Below are 22269 nucleotides of genomic sequence, written 5' to 3' on the forward strand. Positions count from 1 at the left end.
AAACATAGATAGGGCAGGCTAGGTAAGTCAGTGTCTTCCTAACGTCACCCAAGCAGTCCGAATTTGTTGGCAATGTCCATTTTGCTCTATGAGTTCAAGGTAACCTTACCCTAACCCTAAGTGGAATTTTCCTCATATGGGATTTTTCCATGTATTTTCCTAGAAAACATGGATAAGGCAGGCTAGAAACGTCATTGCCATCCTAACCATATCTAAGCACTCTGAATTTGTTGGCGATGTCCATTTTGCTCTATGAGTTCATGGTGACCGAAGCCTAATCCTACGTGGAATTTTCCTCCAAAGGGATTTTCCCATGTATTTTACCAGAAAACATGGATGGGGCAGGCTACAAACGTCATTGCCATCCTAACCATACCCAAGCACTCTGAAATTGGTGGCGATGTCCATTTTGCTCTATGAGTTCATAGTGATCTAACCATAACCCTAAATGGAATTTTCCTCCAATGGTATTTTCCCATTTATTTTGCCAGCAAACATAGATAGAGCAGACTAGAAAAGTCATTGTCTTCCTAACCACACCCAAGCAAATTTTCAGCGAAGTCCATTTTGCTCTAAGAGTTCATGGTGAGCTAACCCTAACTCTAAGTGGAATTTTCCTCCAATGGGATTTTCCCATGTATTTTGCCAGGAAACATAGATAGGGCAGGCTAGAAAAGTCATTGTCCTTCTAACCACACTCAAGCTCTGCAAATTTTCGGCGACGTCCATTTTGCTCTTTGAGTTCATGGTGACCTAAGCCTAACCATAAGTGGAATTTTCATCTAATTGGATTTTCGCATTTATTTTGCCAGGAAACATAGATAGAGCAGACTAGAAAAGTCATTGTCTTCCTAACCACACCCAAGCACTCCTAATTTTCGGCAATGTCCATTTTGCTCTATTAGTTCATGGTGACCTAACCCTAACCTTAAGGAGAATTTTCCTCCAATGGGATTTTCTTATGTATTTTACCAGAAATCATGGATAAGGCAGGATAGAAAAGTCAGTGGCTTCCTAACCACACCCAAGCATTCCTTATTTGTTGGCGATGTCCATTTTGCTCTATGAGTTCATGGTGATCTAATCCTAAGCCTAAGTGGAATTTTCCTCCAATGGGATTTTCTCATTTGTTTTGCCAGGAAACATAGATAGGGCAGGCTAGAAAAGTCAGGGCCTTTCTAACCATACCCAACCACTCCGAATTTGTTGGCGATGTCCATTTTGCTCTATGACTTCATGGTGATATAACCCTAACCCTAAGTGGAATTTTCCTCTAATATGATTTTGCCATTTATTTTGCCAGGAAACATAGATAGAGCCCACTAGAAAAGCCATTGTCTTCCTAACCACACCCAAGCAAATTTTCAGCGATGTCCATTTTGCTCTATGAAGTCATGGTGACCTAACCCTAACCCTAAGTGGAATTTTCCTCCAATGGGATTTTCCCATTTATTTTGCCAGGAAACATAGATAGAGCAGACTAGAAAAGTCATTGTCTTCCTAACCACACCCAAGCAAATTTTCAGCGATGTCCATTTTGCTCTAAGAGTTCATGGTGAGCTAACCCTACCTCTAAGTGGAATTTTACTCCAATGGGATTTTCCCATATATTTTGCCAGGAAACATAGATAGGGCAGGCTAGAAACGTCAATGCCTTCCTAACCACACCAAAGTAGTCCGAATTTGTTGGCAATGTCCATTTGGCTCTATGAGTTCATGGTAACCTAACCCTAACCCCACGTGGAATTTTCCTCCAATGGGATTTTCCCATGTATTTTGCCAGGAAATATAGATAGGGCAGACTAGAAAAGTCAGTGCCTTCGAAACCACACCCAAGCAGTCCGAATTTCTTGGCAATGTCTATTTTGCTCTATGGATTAATGGTAACCTAAACCTAACCCTACGTGGAATTTCCTCCAATGGGATTTTCCCATTTATTTTGCCAGGAAGCACAGATAGAGCAGACTAGAAAAGTCATTGTCTTTCAAACCTCACCCAAGCAAATTTTCAGCGTTGTCCATTTTGCTCTATGAGTTCATGGTACCTAACTCTAACCTTAAGGAGAATTTTCCTCCAATGGGATTTTCCCATGTATTTTGCCTGGAAACATAGATAGGGCAGGCTAGAAAAGTCAGTGCCTTCCTAATGACACCCAAGCAGTCTGAATTTGTTGGCAATGTCCATATTGCTCTATGAGTTCATGGTACCTAACCCTAACCGTACATGGAATTTTCCTCCAATGGCATTTTCCCATATAGTTTGCCAGAAAACATGGATAGGGCAGGCCAGAAATGTCATTGCCATCCTAACCATATCCAAGCACTCCGAATTTGTTGGCGATGTCCATTTTGCTCTATGGGTTCATGGTGACCTAACCCTAACCCTAAGTGGAATTTTCCTCCAATGGGATTTTCCCATGTATTTTGCCAGGAAACATAGATAGGGAAGGCTAGAAACGTCATTGCCATCCTAACCATACCCAAGTACTCCAAATTTGTTGGCGATGTCCATTTTGCTCTACGGGAATATGGTGATCTAACCTAACCCTAAGTGGAATTTTCCTCCAATGGGATTTTCCCATTTATTTTGCCAGGAAACATAGATAGAGCAGACTAGAAAAGTCATTGTCTTCCTAACCACACCCAAGCAAATTTTCAGCGATGTCCATTTTGCTCTATGAGTTCATGGTAACCTAACCCTAACCCTACATGAAATTTTCCTCCAATGGGATTTTGCCACGTATTTTGCCAGGAAACACAGATAGAGCAGACGAGAAAAGTCATTGTCTTCCTAAACACACCCAAGTACTCCAAATTTTCGGCGACGTCCATTTTGCTCTATGAGTTCATGGTGACATAACCCTAACCCTAAGTGGAATTTTACTCCAATGGGATTTTCCCATGTATTTTACCAGAAAACATGGATAGGGCAGGCTAGAAACGTCATTGCCATCCTAACCATACCCAAGCACTCTGAATTTGTTGGCGATGTCTATTTGGCTCTATGAGTTCATGGTAACCTAACCCTAACCCCACGTGGAATTTTCCTCCAATGGGATTTTCCCATGTATTTTGCCAGGAAATATAGATAGGGCAGACTAGAAAAGTCAGTGCCTTCGAAACCACACCCAAGCAGTCCGAATTTCTTGGCAATGTCTATTTTGCTCTATGGATTAATGGTAACCTAAACCTAACCCTACGTGGAATTTTCCTCCAATGGGATTTTCCCATTTATTTTGCCAGGAAGCACAGATAGAGCAGACTAGAAAAGTCATTGTCTTTCAAACCTCACCCAAGCAAATTTTCAGCGTTGTCCATTTTGCTCTATGAGTTCATGGTAACCTAACTCTAACCTTAAGGAGAATTTTCCTCCAATGGGATTTTCCCATGTATTTTGCCTGGAAACATAGATAGGGCAGGCTAGAAAAGTCAGTCCTTCCTAATGACACCCAAGCAGTCCGAATTTGTTGGCAATGTCCATATTGCTCTAAGAGTTCATGGTACCTAACCCTAACCGTACATGGAATTTTCCTCCAATGGCATTTTCCCATATAGTTTGCCAGAAAACATGGATAGGGCAGGCCAGAAATGTCATTGCCATTATAACCATATCCAAGCACTCCGAATTTGTTGGCGATGTCCATTTTGCTCTATGGGTTCATGGTGACCTAACCCTAACCCTAAGTGGAATTTTCCTCCAATGGGATTTTCCCATGTATTTTGCAAGGAAACATAGATAGGGCAAGCTAGAAACGTCATTGCCATCCTAACCATACCCAAGTACTCCAAATTTGTTGGCGATGTCCATTTTGCTCTACGGGAATATGGTGATCTAACCCTAACCCTAAGTGGAATTTTCCTCCAATGGGATTTTCCCATTTATTTTGCCAGGAAACATAGATAGAGCAGACTAGAAAAGTCATTGTCTTCCTAACCACACCCAAGCAAATTTTCAGCGATGTCCATTTTGCTCTATGAGTTCATGGTAACCTAACCCTAACCCTACATGAAATTTTCCTCCAATGGGATTTTGCCACGTATTTTGCCAGGAAACATAGATAGGACATCGCCAACAAATTCGGAGTGCTTGGGTATGGTTAGGATGGCAATGACTTTTCTAGCCTGCCCTATCCACGTTGTCTGATAAAATATATGGGAAAATGCAATTGGAGGAAAATTCCACTTAGGGTTAGGGTTAGGTTACCATGAACTCATAGAGCAAAATGGACATCGCTGAAAATTTGCTTGTGTGTGGTTAGGAAGACAATGGCTTTTCTAGTCTGCTCTATTTATGTTTCCTGACAAAATAAATGGGAAATACCCATTGGAGGAAAATTGCACTTAGGGTTAGGCTTAGATCACCATGAACTCATAGAGCAAAATGGACATCGCCAACAAATTCGGAGTGCTTGGGTATGGTTAGGATGGGAATGACGTTTATAGCCTGCCGTATCCAAGTTTCTGGTAAAATACATGGCAAAATCCCATTGGAGGAAAATTCCACTTAGGGTTAGGGTTAGGTTACCATGAACTCATAGAGCAAAATGGACATTGCCAACAAATTTGGACTGCTTGGGTGTCGTTAGGAAGGCACTTACTTTTCTAGCCTTCCCTATCTATGTTTCCTGGCAAAACACATGGGAAAATCCCATTGGAGGAAAATTCCCCTTAAGGTTAGGGTTAGGTCACCATGAACTCATAGAGCAAAATGGACATTGCCAACAAATTCGGAGTGCTTGGGTATGATTAGGAAGGCACTGACTTTTCTAGCCTGCCCTATCTATGTTTCCTGGCAAAATACATGGGAAAATCAATTTTGGAAGAAAATTCCACGTAGGGTTAAGTTACCATGAACTCATAGAGCAAAATGGACATCACTGAAAATTTGCTAGGGTGTGGTTAGGAAGACAATTACTTTTCTAGTCTGCTCTTTCTATTTTTCCTAGCAAAATAAATGGGAAAATCCCATTGGAGGAAAATTACACTTAGGGTTAGGGTTATGTCACCATGAACTCATAGAGCAAAATGGACGTCGCCAAAAATTTGGATTGCTTGGGTGTGGTTAGCAAGGCTATGACTTTTCTAGCCTGCCCTATCTATGTTTCCTGGCAAAATACATGGGAAAATCCCATTGGAGGAAAATTACACTTAGGGTTAGGGTTAGGTCACCATTAACTAATAGAGTAAAATGGACATCGCCAAGAAATTCGAAGTGCTTGGGTATGGTTAGTAAGGCAATGACTTTTCTAGCCTGCTCTATCTATGTTTCCTGGCAAAATAAATGGGAAAAACCCCATTGGAGGAAAATTTCACTTAGGGTTAGGTTTAGCTAACCATGAACTCATAGAGCAAAATGGACATTGCCAACAAATTCGAACTGCTTGGGTGTGGTTAGGAAGGCACTGACTTTTCCAACCTGCCCTATCTTTGTTTCGTGGCAAAATACATGGGAAAATCCGATTGGAGGAAAATTCCACATAGGGTTAGGGTTAGATCACCATGAACTCATAGAGCAAAATGGACATCGCTGAAAATTTGCAGTTCTTGAGTGTGGTTAGGAAGACAATGATTTTTCTGGCCTGCCCTATCTATGTTTCCTGGCAAAACAAATGGGAAAATCCCATTGGAGGAAAATTCCACTTAGGGTTAGGGTTAGATCACCATGAAGTCATAGAGCAAAATGGACATCGCCAACAAATTCGGAGTGCTTGGGTATGGTTAGGAAGGCAATGACGTTTCTAGCCTGCCCAATCTATGTTTCCTGGCAAAATACATGGGAAAATCCCATTGTAGGAAAATTCCACGTAAGGTTAAGGTTAGGTTACCATGAACCCATAGAGCAAAATGAACATTGCCAACAAATTTGGACTTCTTCGGTGTGGTTAGGAAGGCACTGACTTTTCTATCCTGCCTTATCCATGGTTTCTGGTAAAATAAATGGGAAAATCCCATTGGAGGAAAATTACACTTAGGGTTAGGGTTAGGTCACCATTAACTAATAGAGCAAAATGGACATCGCCAAGAAATTCGAAGTGCTTGGGTATGGTTAAGAAGGCAATGACTTTTCTAGCCTGCTCTATCTATGTTTCCTGGCAAAATAAATGGGAAAACTCCATTGGAGGAAAATTCCACTTAGGGTTAGGGTTAGCTCACCATGAACTCATAGAGTAAAATGGACATTGCCAACAAATTCGGAGTGCTTGGGTATGGTTAGGAAGGCAATGACGTTTCTAGCCTGCCCTATCTATGTTTTCTGGTAAAATACATGGGAAAACCCCATTGGAGGAAAATTACACTTAGGGTTAGGGTTAGGTCATCATTAACTAATAGAGCAAAATGGACATCACTGAAAATTTGCTTGGGTGTGGATAGGAAGACAATGGCTTTTCCAGCCTGCCCTATCTATCTTTCCTGGCAAAATAAATGGGAAAATCCCATTGGAGGAAAATTCCACTTACGGTTAGGGTTAGGTCACCATTAACTAATAGAGCAAAATGGACATCGCCAAGAAATTCGAAGTGCTTGGGTATGGTTAGGAAGGCAATGACTTTTCTAGCCTGCTCTATCTATGTTTCCTGGCAAAATAAATGGGAAAAACCCCATTGGAGGAAAATTTCACTTAGGGTTAGGTTTAGCTCACCATGAACTCATAGAGCAAAATGGACATTGCCAACAAATTCGAACTGCTTGGGTGTGGTTAGGAAGGCACTGACTTTTCCAACCTGCCCTATCTTTGTTTCGTGGCAAAATACATGGGAAAATCCGATTGGAGGAAAATTCCACATAGGGTTAGGGTTAGGTTACCATGAACTCATAGAGCAAAATGGACATTGCCAACAAATTCGAACTGCTTGGGTGTGGTGAGGAAGGCACTGACTTTTCCAGCCTGCCATATCTACCTTTCCTGGCAAAATAAATGGGAAAATTCCATTGGAGGAAAATTCCACTTACGGTTAGGGTTAGATCACCATGAACTAATAGAGCAAAATGGACATCGCCAACAAATTCAGAGTGCTTGGGTATGGTTAGGAAGACAATGACGTTTCTAGCCTACCCTATCTGTGTTTCCTGGCAAAATACATGGGAAAATCCCATTGGAGGAAAATTCCACTTAGGGTTAGGGTTAGCTCACCATGAACTCATAGAGTAAAATGGACATTGCCAACAAATTCGGAGTGCTTGGGTATGGTTAGGAAGGCAATGACGTTTCTAGCCTGCCCTATCTATGTTTTCTGGTAAAATACATGGGAAAACCCCATTGGAGGAAAATTACACTTAGGGTTAGGTTTAGGTCATCATTAACTAATAGAGCAAAATGGACATCGCTGAAAATTTGCTTGGGTGTGGATAGGAAGACAATGACGTTTCTAGCCTACCCTATCTGTGTTTCCTGGCAAAATACATGGGAAAATCCCATTGGAGGAAAATTCCACTTAGGGTTAGGGTTAGCTCACCATGAACTCATAGAGCAAAATGGACATCGCTGAAAATTTGCAGTGCTTGAGTGTGGTTAGGAAGACGATTACTTTTCTGGCCTGCCCTATCTATGTTTCCTGGCAAAATACATGGGAAAATCCCATTGTAGGAAAATTCCACTTAGGGTTAGGGTGAGGTTACCATGAACCCATAGAGCAAAATTGACATTGCCAACAATTTCAGAGTGCTTGGTATGGTTAGGAAGGCAATGACTTTTCTAGTCTGCTCTATCTATGTTTCCTGGCAAAATACATGGGAAAATCCAATTGGAGGAAAATTCCACTTAGGGTTAGGGGTAGATCACCATGAACCCATAGAGCAAAATAGATATCGCTGAAAGTTTGCTTGGGTATGGTTAGGAAGACAATAACTTTTCTAGTCTGCTCTATCTATGTTTCCTGGGTTAGATCACCATGAAATTTCCCATTGGAGGAAAATTCCACTTAGGGTTAGGTTACGATGAACTCATTGAGCAAAATGGACATTGCCGAAAAATTGGAGTGCTTGGGTATGGTTAGGAAGACAATGAATTTTCTAGTCTGCTCTATCTATGTTTCCTGGCAAAATAAATGGGAAAATCCCTTTAGACGAAAATTCCACTTAGGGTTTGGGTTAGATCACCATGAACTCAAAGCGCAAAATGGATATTGCCAACAAATTCAGAGTGCTTGGGTATGGTTATAGAGGCAACGACGTTTCTAGCCTGCCTTATACATGATTTCTGGTAAAATACATGGGAAAATCCCATTCGAGGAAAATTCCACTAACTGTTAATGTTAGGTCACCCTGAACTCATAGAGCAAAATGGACATTGCCAACAAATTCGGACTTCTGGGGTTTGGTTAGGAAGACACTGACTTTTCTAGTCTGCCCTATCTATGTTTCCTGGCAAAATAGATGGGAAAATCCCTTTGGAGGAAAATTCCACTTGGGTTAGGGTTAGGTTACCATGAACTCATAGAGCAAAATGGACATTGCCAACAAATTCGAACTGCTTGGGTGTGTTTAGGAAGGCACTGACTTTCCCAGCCTGCCCTATCTATCTTTCCTGGCAAAATAAATGGGAAAATCCCCTTGGAGCATAATTCTACTTAGGGTTAGGGTTATGTCACCATGAACTCATAGAGCAAAATGGACGTCGCCGAAAATTTGGATTGCTTGGGTGTGGTTAGCAAGGCAATGACTTTTCTAGCCTGCCCTATCTATGTTTCCTGGCAAAATACATGGGAAAATCCCATTGGAGGAAAATTCCACTTAGGGTTAGGGTTAGTTTACCATGAACTCATAGAGCAAAATGGACATTGCCAACAAATTCGAACTGCTTGGGTGTGGTTAGGAAGGCACTGACTTTTCCAGCCTGGTCTATCTTTGTTTCGTGGCAAAATACATGGGAAAATCCCATTGGAGGAAAATTCCACATAGGGTTAGGGTTAGGTTACCATGAACTCATAGAGCAAAATGGACATTGCCAACAAATTCGAACTGCTTGGGGTTGGTTAGGAAGGCACTGACTTTTCCAGCCTGCCCTATCTATCTTTCCTGGCAAAATAAATGGGAAAATCCCATTGGAGAAAAATTCCACTTACGGTTAGGGTTAGATCACTATGAACGCATAGAGCAAAATGGACATCGCTGAAAATTTGCAGTGCTTGAGTGTGGTTAGGAAGACAATGATTTTTCTGGCCTGCCATATCTACCTTTCCTGGCAAAATAAATGGGAAAATCCCATTGGAGGAAAATTCCACTTACGGTTAGGGTTAGATCACCATGAACTCATAGAGCAAAATGGACATCGCTGAAAATTTGCAGTGCTTGAGTGTGGTTAGGAAGACAATGATTTTTCTGGCCTGCCCTATCTATGTTTCCTGGCAAAACAAATGGGAAAATCCCATTGGAGGAAAATTCCACTTAGGGTTAGGGTTAGATCACCATGAAGTCATAGAGCAAAATGGACATCGCCAACAAATTCGGAGTGCTTTGGTATGGTTAGGAAGGCAATGACGTTTCTAGCCTGCCCTATCTATGTTTCCTGGCAAAATACATGGGAAAATACCATTGTAGGAAAATTCCACGTAAGGTTAAGGTTAGGTTACCATGAACCCATAGAGCAAAATGAACATGGCCAACAAATTTGGACTTCTTCGGTGCGGTTAGGAAGGCACTGACTTTTCTATCCTGCCTTATCCATGGTTTCTGGTAAAATAAATGGGAAAATCCCATTGGAGGAAAATTACACTTAGGGTTAGGGTTAGGTCACCATTAACTAATAGAGCAAAATGGACATCGCCAAGAAATTCGAAGTGCTTGGGTATGGTTAAGAAGGCAATGACTTTTCTAGCCTGCTCTATCTATGTTTCCTGGCAAAATAAATGGGAAAACTCCATTGGAGGAAAATTCCACTTAGGGTTAGGGTTAGCTCACCATGAACTCATAGAGTAAAATGGACATTGCCAACAAATTCGGAGTGCTTGGGTATGGTTAGGAAGGCAATGACGTTTCTAGCCTGCCCTATCTATGTTTTCTGGTAAAATACATGGGAAAACCCCATTGGAGGAAAATTACACTTAGGGTTAGGGTTAGGTCATCATTAACTAATAGAGCAAAATGGACATCACTGAAAATTTGCTTGGGTGTGGATAGGAAGACAATGGAATTCCAGCCTGCCCTATCTATCTTTCCTGGCAAAATAAATGGGAAAATCCCATTGGAGGAAAATTCCACTTACGGTTAGGGTTAGGTCACCATTAACTAATAGAGCAAAATGGACATCGCCAAGAAATTCGAAGTGCTTGGGTATGGTTAGGAAGGCAATGACTTTTCTAGCCTGCTCTATCTATGTTTCCTGGCAAAATAAATGGGAAAAACCCCATTGGAGGAAAATTTCACTTAGGGTTAGGTTTAGCTCACCATGAACTCATAGAGCAAAATGGTCATTGCCAACAAATTTGAACTGCTTGGGTGTGGTTAGGAAGGCACTGACTTTTCCAACCTGCCCTATCTTTGTTTCGTGGCAAAATACATGGGAAAATCCGATTGGAGGAAAATTCCACATAGGGTTAGGGTTAGGTTACCATGAACTCATAGAGCAAAATGGACATTGCCAACAAATTCGAACTGCTTGGGTGTGGTGAGGAAGGCACTGACTTTTCCAGCCTGCCATATCTACCTTTCCTGGCAAAATAAATGGGAAAATTCCATTGGAGGAAAATTCCACTTACGGTTAGGGTTAGATCACCATGAACTAATAGAGCAAAATGGACATCGCCAACAAATTCAGAGTGCTTGGGTATGGTTAGGAAGACAATGACGTTTCTAGCCTACCCTATCTGTGTTTCCTGGCAAAATACATGGGAAAATCCCATTGGAGGAAAATTCCACTTAGGGTTAGGGTTAGCTCACCATGAACTCATAGAGTAAAATGGACATTGCCAACAAATTCGGAGTGCTTGGGTATGGTTAGGAAGGCAATGACGTTTCTAGCCTGCCCTATCTATGTTTTCTGGTAAAATACATGGGAAAACCCCATTGGAGGAAAATTACACTTAGGGTTAGGGTTAGGTCATCATTAACTAATAGAGCAAAATGGACATCGCTGAAAATTTGCTTGGGTGTGGATAGGAAGACAATGACGTTTCTAGCCTACCCTATCTGTGTTTCCTGGCAAAATACATGGGAAAATCCCATTGGAGGAAAATTCCACTTAGGGTTAGGGTTAGCTCACCATGAACTCATAGAGCAAAATGGACATCGCTGAAAATTTGCAGTGCTTGAGTGTGGTTAGGAAGACGATTACTTTTCTGGCCTGCCCTATCTATGTTTCCTGGCAAAATACATGGGAAAATCCCATTGTAGGAAAATTCCACTTAGGGTTAGGGTGAGGTTACCATGAACCCATAGAGCAAAATTGACATTGCCAACAATTTCAGAGTGCTTGGTATGGTTAGGAAGGCAATGACTTTTCTAGTCTGCTCTATCTATGTTTCCTGGCAAAATACATGGGAAAATCCAATTGGAGGAAAATTCCACTTAGGGTTAGGGGTAGATCACCATGAACCCATAGAGCAAAATAGATATCGCTGAAAGTTTGCTTGGGTATGGTTAGGAAGACAATAACTTTTCTAGTCTGCTCTATCTATGTTTCCTGGGTTAGATCACCATGAAATTTCCCATTGGAGGAAAATTCCACTTAGGGTTAGGTTACGATGAACTCATTGAGCAAAATGGACATTGCCGAAAAATTGGAGTGCTTGGGTATGGTTAGGAAGACAATGAATTTTCTAGTCTGCTCTATCTATGTTTCCTGGCAAAATAAATGGGAAAATCCCTTTAGACGAAAATTCCACTTAGGGTTTGGGTTAGATCACCATGAACTCAAAGCGCAAAATGGATATTGCCAACAAATTCAGAGTGCTTGGGTATGGTTATAGAGGCAACGACGTTTCTAGCCTGCCTTATACATGATTTCTGGTAAAATACATGGGAAAATCCCATTCGAGGAAAATTCCACTAACTGTTAATGTTAGGTCACCCTGAACTCATAGAGCAAAATGGACATTGCCAACAAATTCGGACTTCTGGGGTTTGGTTAGGAAGACACTGACTTTTCTAGTCTGCCCTATCTATGTTTCCTGGCAAAATAGATGGGAAAATCCCTTTGGAGGAAAATTCCACTTGGGTTAGGGTTAGGTTACCATGAACTCATAGAGCAAAATGGACATTGCCAACAAATTCGAACTGCTTGGGTGTGGTTAGGAAGGCACTGACTTTCCCAGCCTGCCCTATCTATCTTTCCTGGCAAAATAAATGGGAAAATCCCCTTGGAGCATAATTCTACTTAGGGTTAGGGTTATGTCACCATGAACTCATAGAGCAAAATGGACGTCGCCGAAAATTTGGATTGCTTGGGTGTGGTTAGCAAGGCAATGACTTTTCTAGCCTGCCCTATCTATGTTTCCTGGCAAAATACATGGGAAAATCCCATTGGAGGAAAATTCCACTTAGGGTTAGGGTTAGTTTACCATGAACTCATAGAGCAAAATGGACATTGCCAACAAATTCGAACTGCTTGGGTGTGGTTAGGAAGGCACTGACTTTTCCAGCCTGGTCTATCTTTGTTTCGTGGCAAAATACATGGGAAAATCCCATTGGAGGAAAATTCCACATAGGGTTAGGGTTAGGTTACCATGAACTCATAGAGCAAAATGGACATTGCCAACAAATTCGAACTGCTTGGGGTTGGTTAGGAAGGCACTGACTTTTCCAGCCTGCCCTATCTATCTTTCCTGGCAAAATACATGGGAAAATACCATTGTAGGAAAATTCCACGTAAGGTTAAGGTTAGGTTACCATGAACTCATAGAGCAAAATGGACATCGCTGAAAATTTGCAGTGCTTGAGTGTGGTTAGGAAGACAATGATTTTTCTGGCCTGCCCTATCTATGTTTCCTGGCAAAACAAATGGGAAAATCCCATTGGAGGAAAATTCCACTTAGGGTTAGGGTTAGATCACCATGAAGTCATAGAGCAAAATGGACATCGCCAACAAATTCGGAGTGCTTGGGTATGGTTAGGAAGGCAATGACGTTTCTAGCCTGCACTATCTATGTTTCCTGGCAAAATACATGGGAAAATACCATTGTAGGAAAATTCCACGTAAGGTTAAGGTTAGGTTACCATGAACCCATAGAGCAAAATGAACATGGCCAACAAATTTGGACTTCTTCGGTGCGGTTAGGAAGGCACTGACTTTTCTATCCTGCCTTATCCATGGTTTCTGGTAAAATAAATGGGAAAATCCCATTGGAGGAAAATTACACTTAGGGTTAGGGTTAGGTCACCATTAACTAATAGAGCAAAATGGACATCGCCAAGAAATTCGAAGTGCTTGGGTATGGTTAAGAAGGCAATGACTTTTCTAGCCTGCTCTATCTATGTTTCCTGGCAAAATAAATGGGAAAACTCCATTGGAGGAAAATTCCACTTAGGGTTAGGGTTAGCTCACCATGAACTCATAGAGTAAAATGGACATTGCCAACAAATTCGGAGTGCTTGGGTATGGTTAGGAAGGCAATGACGTTTCTAGCCTGCCCTATCTATGTTTTCTGGTAAAATACATGGGAAAACCCCATTGGAGGAAAATTACACTTAGGGTTAGGGTTAGGTCATCATTAACTAATAGAGCAAAATGGACATCACTGAAAATTTGCTTGGGTGTGGATAGGAAGACAATGGAATTCCAGCCTGCCCTATCTATCTTTCCTGGCAAAATAAATGGGAAAATCCCATTGGAGGAAAATTCCACTTACGGTTAGGGTTAGGTCACCATTAACTAATAGAGCAAAATGGACATCGCCAAGAAATTCGAAGTGCTTGGGTATGGTTAGGAAGGCAATGACTTTTCTAGCCTGCTCTATCTATGTTTCCTGGCAAAATAAATGGGAAAAACCCCATTGGAGGAAAATTTCACTTAGGGTTAGGTTTAGCTCACCATGAACTCATAGAGCAAAATGGTCATTGCCAACAAATTCGAACTGCTTGGGTGTGGTTAGGAAGGCACTGACTTTTCCAACCTGCCCTATCTTTGTTTCGTGGCAAAATACATGGGAAAATCCGATTGGAGGAAAATTCCACATAGGGTTAGGGTTAGGTTACCATGAACTCATAGAGCAAAATGGACATTGCCAACAAATTCGAACTGCTTGGGTGTGGTGAGGAAGGCACTGACTTTTCCAGCCTGCCATATCTACCTTTCCTGGCAAAATAAATGGGAAAATTCCATTGGAGGAAAATTCCACTTACGGTTAGGGTTAGATCACCATGAACTAATAGAGCAAAATGGACATCGCCAACAAATTCAGAGTGCTTGGGTATGGTTAGGAAGACAATGACGTTTCTAGCCTACCCTATCTGTGTTTCCTGGCAAAATACATGGGAAAATCCCATTGGAGGAAAATTCCACTTAGGGTTAGGGTTAGCTCACCATGAACTCATAGAGTAAAATGGACATTGCCAACAAATTCGGAGTGCTTGGGTATGGTTAGGAAGGCAATGACGTTTCTAGCCTGCCCTATCTATGTTTTCTGGTAAAATACATGGGAAAACCCCATTGGAGGAAAATTACACTTAGGGTTAGGTTTAGGTCATCATTAACTAATAGAGCAAAATGGACATCGCTGAAAATTTGCTTGGGTGTGGATAGGAAGACAATGACGTTTCTAGCCTACCCTATCTGTGTTTCCTGGCAAAATACATGGGAAAATCCCATTGGAGGAAAATTCCACTTAGGGTTAGGGTTAGCTCACCATGAACTCATAGAGCAAAATGGACATCGCTGAAAATTTGCAGTGCTTGAGTGTGGTTAGGAAGACGATTACTTTTCTGGCCTGCCCTATCTATGTTTCCTGGCAAAATACATGGGAAAATCCCATTGTAGGAAAATTCCACTTAGGGTTAGGGTGAGGTTACCATGAACCCATAGAGCAAAATTGACATTGCCAACAATTTCAGAGTGCTTGGTATGGTTAGGAAGGCAATGACTTTTCTAGTCTGCTCTATCTATGTTTCCTGGCAAAATACATGGGAAAATCCAATTGGAGGAAAATTCCACTTAGGGTTAGGGGTAGATCACCATGAACCCATAGAGCAAAATAGATATCGCTGAAAGTTTGCTTGGGTATGGTTAGGAAGACAATAACTTTTCTAGTCTGCTCTATCTATGTTTCCTGGGTTAGATCACCATGAAATTTCCCATTGGAGGAAAATTCCACTTAGGGTTAGGTTACGATGAACTCATTGAGCAAAATGGACATTGCCGAAAAATTGGAGTGCTTGGGTATGGTTAGGAAGACAATGAATTTTCTAGTCTGCTCTATCTATGTTTCCTGGCAAAATAAATGGGAAAATCCCTTTAGACGAAAATTCCACTTAGGGTTTGGGTTAGATCACCATGAACTCAAAGCGCAAAATGGATATTGCCAACAAATTCAGAGTGCTTGGGTATGGTTATAGAGGCAACGACGTTTCTAGCCTGCCTTATACATGATTTCTGGTAAAATACATGGGAAAATCCCATTCGAGGAAAATTCCACTAACTGTTAATGTTAGGTCACCCTGAACTCATAGAGCAAAATGGACATTGCCAACAAATTCGGACTTCTGGGGTTTGGTTAGGAAGACACTGACTTTTCTAGTCTGCCCTATCTATGTTTCCTGGCAAAATAGATGGGAAAATCCCTTTGGAGGAAAATTCCACTTGGGTTAGGGTTAGGTTACCATGAACTCATAGAGCAAAATGGACATTGCCAACAAATTCGAACTGCTTGGGTGTGGTTAGGAAGGCACTGACTTTCCCAGCCTGCCCTATCTATCTTTCCTGGCAAAATAAATGGGAAAATCCCCTTGGAGCATAATTCTACTTAGGGTTAGGGTTATGTCACCATGAACTCATAGAGCAAAATGGACGTCGCCGAAAATTTGGATTGCTTGGGTGTGGTTAGCAAGGCAATGACTTTTCTAGCCTGCCCTATCTATGTTTCCTGGCAAAATACATGGGAAAATCCCATTGGAGGAAAATTCCACTTAGGGTTAGGGTTAGTTTACCATGAACTCATAGAGCAAAATGGACATTGCCAACAAATTCGAACTGCTTGGGTGTGGTTAGGAAGGCACTGACTTTTCCAGCCTGGTCTATCTTTGTTTCGTGGCAAAATACATGGGAAAATCCCATTGGAGGAAAATTCCACATAGGGTTAGGGTTAGGTTACCATGAACTCATAGAGCAAAATGGACATTGCCAACAAATTCGAACTGCTTGGGGTTGGTTAGGAAGGCACTGACTTTTCCAGCCTGCCCTATCTATCTTTCCTGGCAAAATAAATGGGAAAATCCCATTGGAGAAAAATTCCACTTACGGTTAGGGTTAGATCACTATGAACGCATAGAGCAAAATGGACATCGCTGAAAATTTGCAGTGCTTGAGTGTGGTTAGGAAGACAATGACTTTTCTGGCCTGCCCTATCTATATTTCCTGGCAAAACAAATGGGAAAATCCCATTGGAGGAAAATTCCACTTAGGGTTAGGGTTAGATCACCATGAAGTCATAGAGCAAAATGGACATCGCCAACAAATTCGGAGTGCTTGGGTATGGTTAGGAAGGCAATGACGTTTCTAGCCTGCCCTATCTATGTTTCCTGGCAAAATACATGGGAAAATCCCATTGTAGGAAAATTCCACGTAGGGTTAAGGTTAGGTTACCATGAACCCATAGAGCAAAATGAACATTGCCAACAAATTTGGACTTCTTCGATGTGGTTAGGAAGGCACTGACTTTTCTATCCTGCCTTATCCATGATTTCTGGTAAAATAAATGGGAAAATCCCATTGGAGGAAAATTACACTTAGGGTTAGGATTAGGTCACCATTAACTAATAGAGCAAAATGGACATCGCCAAGAAATTCGAAGTGCTTGGATATGGTTAGGAAGGCAATGACTTTTTTAGCCTGCTCTATCTATGTTTCCTGGCAAAATAAATGGGAAAACCCCTTTGGAGGAAAATTCCACTTAGGGTTAGGGTTAGCTCACCATGAACTCATAGAGGAAAATGAACATCGCCAACAAATTCGGAGTGCTTGAGTGTGGTTAGGAAGACAATGACTTTTCTAGTGTGCTCTATCTATGTTTCCTGGCAAAATAAATGGGAAAATCCTATTGGAGGAAAATTCCACGTAGGTTTAGGGTTAGGTTACCATGAACCCATAGAGTAAAATGGACATTGCCAACAAATTCGGAGTGCTTGGGTATGGTTAGGAAGGCAATGACGATTCTAGCCTGCCCTATCTATGTTTTCTGGTAAAATACATGGGAAAATCCCATTGGAGGATAATTCCACTTAGGGTTAGGGTTAAGTCACCATCAACTCATAGAGCAAAATGGACGTCTCCCAAAATTTGGATTGCTTGAGTGTGGTTAGCAAGGCAATTACTTTTCTAGCCTGCTCTATCTATGTTTCCTGGCAAAATAAATGGGAAAATACCATTGGAGGAAAATTCCACTTAGGGTTAGGGTTAGATCACCATGAAGTCATAGAGCAAAATGGACATCGCCAACAAATTCGGAGTGCTTGGGTATGGTTAGGAAGGCAATGACTTTTCTAGCCTGCCCTATCTATGTTTCCTGGCAAAATACATGGGAAAATCCCCTTGGAGCATAATTCTACTTAGGGTTAGGGTTATGTCATCATGAACTCATAGAGCAAAATGGACGTCGCCGAAAATTTGGATTCCTTGGGTGTGGTTAGCAAGGCAATGACTTTTCTAGCCTGCCCTATCAATTTTTCCTGGCAAAATACATGGGAAAATCCCATTTGAGGAAAATTCCACTTAGGGTTAGGGTTAGGTTACTATGAACTCATAGAGCAAAATGAACATTGCCAACAAATTGGAACTGCTTGGGTGTGGTTAGGAAGGCACTGACTTTTCCAGCCTGCCCTATCTTTGTTTCGTGGCAAAATACATGGGAAAATCCCATTGGAGGAAAATTCCACATAGGGTTAGGGTTAGGTTACCATGAACTCATAGAGCAAAATGGACATTGCCAACAAATTCGAACTGCTTGGGTGTGGTTAGGAAGGCACTGACTTTTGCAGCCTGCCCTATCTATCTTTCCTGGCAAAATAAATGGGAAAATCCCATTGGAGGAAAATTCCACTGACGGTTAGGGTTAGATCACCATGAACTCATAGAGCAAAATGAAAATCGCTGACAATTTGCAGTGCTTGAGTGTGGTTAGGAAGACAATGACTTTTCTGGCCTGCCCTATCTATGTTTCCTGGCAAAATACATGGGAAAATCCAATTGGAGGAAAATTCCACTTATGGTTAGGGTTAGGTCACCATGAACTAATAGAGGAAAATGGACATTGCCGAAAATTTGCAGTGCTTGAGTGTGGTTAGGAAGCCAATGCCTTTTCTAGTGTGCTCTATCTATGTTTCCTGGCAAAATAAATGGGAAAATACCATTGGAGGAAAATTCCACTTAGGGTTAGGGTTAGATCACCATGAACCCATAGAGCAAAATGGACATCGCCAACAAATTCGGAGTGCTTGGGTATGGTTAGGAAGGCAATGATGTTTCTAGCCTGCCCTATCCATGTTTTCTGGTAAAATATATAGGAAAATGCCATTGGAGGAAAATTCCACGTAGGGTTAGGTTACCATGAACTCATAGACTAAAATGGACATCGCTGAAAATTTGCTTGGTTGTGGTTAGGACGACAATGACTTTTCTAGTCTGCTCTATCCATGTTTTCTGATAAAATACATGGGATAATCCCATTGGAGGAAAATTCCACGTAGGGTTAGGGTTAGGACACCATGAACTTATAGAGCAAAATGGACATTACCGAAAATTTGCAGTCCTTGAATGTCGTTACGAATACAATGACTTTTCTAGTCTGCTCTATCTATGTTTCCTGGCAAAATAAATGGGAAAATCCTATTGGAGGAAAATTGCATTTAGGGTTAGGGTTATGTCACCATGAACCCATAGAGCAAAATGGACATCGCCAAAAAAATCGGAGTTCTTGGGTATGGTTAGGAAGGCAATGACGTTTCTTACCCGCCCTATCTATGTTTCCTTGCAAAATACATGGGAAAATCCCTTTGGAGCAAAATTCCCCTTAAGGTTAGGGTTAGGCCACCATGAAATAATACAGCAAAATGGACATTGCCGAAAATTTGCAGTCCTTGAGTGTGGTTACGAAGACAATGACTTTTCTAGTCTGCTCTATCTATGTTTCCTGGCAAAATAAATGGGAAAATACCATTGGAGGAAAATTCCACTTAGGGTTAGGGTTAGATCACCATGAACCCATAGAGCAAAATGGACATCGCCAACAAATTCGGAGTGCTTGGGTATGGTTAGGAAGGCAATGATGTTTCTAGCCTGCCCTATCCATGTTTTCTGGTAAAATATATAGGAAAATGCCATTGGAGGAAAATTCCACGTAGGGTTAGGTTACCATGAACTCATAGACTAAAATGGACATCGCTGAAAATTTGCTTGGTTGTGGTTAGGACGACAATGACTTTTCTAGTCTGCTCTATCTATGTTTCCTGGCAAAACAAATGGGAAAAACCCATTGGAGGAAAATTCCACTTAGGGTTAGGGTTAGATCACCATGAACCCATAGAGCAAAATGGACATTGCCAACAAATTCAGAGTGCTTGGGTATGCTTAGGAAGGCAATGATGTTTCTAGCCTGCCCTATCTATGTTTCCTGGCAAAATACATGGGAAAATCCCATTGGAGGAAAATTCCTCGTAGGGTTAGGGTTAGGTTACCATGAACCCATAGAGCAAAATGGACATTGCCAACAAATTCAGAGTGCTTGGGTATGCTTAGGAAGGCAATGATGTTTCTAGCTTGCCCAATCCATGTTTTCTGATAAAATACATGGGAAAATCCCATTGGAGGAAAATTCCACGTAGGGTTAGGGTTAGGACACCATGAACTTATAGAGCAAAATGGACATTGCCGAAAATTTGCAGTCCTTGAATGTCGTTACGAATACAATGACTTTTCTAGTCTGCTCTATCTATGTTTCCTGGCAAAATAAATGGGAAAATCCTATTGGAGGAAAATTGCATTTAGGGTTAGGGTTATGTCACCATGAACCCATAGAGCAAAATGGACATCGCCAACAAAATCGGAGTTCTTGGGTATGGTTAGGAAGGCAATGACGTTTCTTACCCGCCCTATCTATGTTTCCTGGCAAAATACATGGGAAAATCCCTTTGGAGCAAAATTCCCCTTAAGGTTAGGGTTAGGCCACCATGAAATAATACAGCAAAATGGACATTGCCGAAAATTTGCAGTCCTTGAGTGTGGTTACGAAGACAATGACTTTTCTAGTCTGCTCTATCTATGTTTCCTGGCAAAATAAATGGGAAAATACCATTGGAGGAAAATTCCACTTAGGGTTAGGGTTAGATCACCATGAACCCATAGAGCAAAATGGACATCGCCAACAAATTCGGAGTGCTTGGGTATGGTTAGGAAGGCAATGATGTTTCTAGCCTGCCCTATCCATGTTTTCTGGTAAAATATATGGGAAAATGCCATTGGAGGAAAATTCCACGTAGGGTTAGGTTACCATGAACTCATAGACCAAAATGGACATCGCTGAAAATTTGCTTTGTTGTGGTTAGGACGACAATGACTTTTCTAGTCTGCTCTATCTATGTTCCCTGGCAAAATAAATGGGAAAATCCCTTTGGAGCAAAATTCCCCTTAAGGTTAGGGTTAGGCCACCATGAAATAATACAGCAAAATGGACAATGCCGAAAATTTGCAGTCCTTGAGTGTGGTTACGAAGACAATGCCTTTTCTAGTGTGCTCTATCTATGTTTCCTGGCAAAATAAAAGGGAAAATCCTATTGGAGGAAAATTGCACTTAGGGTTAGCGTTAGATCACCATGAACTCATAGAGAAAAATGGACATTGCCAACAAACTCGGACTGCTTGGGTGTGGTTAGGAAGGCACTGACTTTTCTACCCTGCCATATCCATGTTTCCTGGCAAAATACATGGGAAAATCCCATTGGAGGAAAATTCTACGTAGGGTTAGGGTTAGGTTACCATGAACCCATAGAGCAAAATGGACATTGCCAACAAACTCGGACTGATTGGGTGTGGTTAGGAAGGCACTGAATTTTCTAGCCTGCCCTATCTTTGTTTCCTGGTAAAATACATGGGAAAATCCCATTGGAGGAAAATTCCACTTAGGATTAGGGTTAGGTCACCATGAACTCATAGAGCAAAATGGATATCGCCAACAAATTGGCAGTGCTTGGGTGTGGATAGGAAGGCACTGAGTTTTTTAGCCTGCCTTATGCATGTTTTCTGGTAAAATACATGGGAAAATCTCATTGGAGGAAAATTCCACTTAGAGATATGGTTTGGTTACCATGAACTCATAGAGAGAAATACATATCGCTGAAAGTTTGCTTGGGTATGGTTAGGAAGACAATAACTTTTCTAGTCTGCTCTATCTATGTTTCCTGGCAAAATAAATGGGAAAATACCATTGGAGGAAAATTCCATTTAGTGTTAGGGTTAGATCACCATGAACTCATAGAGCAAAATGGACATCGCCAACAAATTCAGAGTGCTTGGGTATGGTTAGGAAGACAATGACGTTTCTAGCCTACCCTATCTTTGTTTCCTGGCAAAATACATGGGAAAATCCCATTGGAGGAAAATTCCACTTAGGGTTAGGGTTAGGTCACCAGGAACTCATAGAGCAAAATGGACATTGCCAACAAATTCGGACTTCTTGGGTGTGGTTAGGAAGGCAATGACGTTTCTTACCTGCCCTATCTATGTTTTCTGGTAAAATATATGGGAAAATCCCATTGGAGGAAAATTCCACTTAGGGTTAGGGTTAGGTCACCATGAACTCATAGAGCAAACTGGACATTGCCAACCAATTCGGAGTGCTTGGGCGTGGTTAGGAAGGCAATGACGTTTCTTACCTGCCCTATCTATGTTTTCTGGTAAAATAAATGGGAAAATCCCATTGGAGGAAAATTCCACTTCGGGTTAGGTTACGATGAACTCATTGAGCAAAATGGACATTGCCGAAAATTTGGAGTGCTTGGGTATGTTTAGGAAGACAATGACTTTTCTAGTCTGCTCTATCTATATTTCCTGGCAAAATAAATGGGAAAATCCCTTTAGAGGAAAATTCCACTTAGGTTTAGGGTTAGATCACCATGAACTCAAAGCGCAAAATGG

Source organism: Crotalus tigris, unplaced genomic scaffold (genome assembly GCF_016545835.1).
Source record: "Crotalus tigris isolate CLP2741 ecotype Arizona unplaced genomic scaffold, ASM1654583v1 scf7180000018838.1047803, whole genome shotgun sequence".
Lineage (NCBI taxonomy): Eukaryota > Metazoa > Chordata > Lepidosauria > Squamata > Viperidae > Crotalus > Crotalus tigris.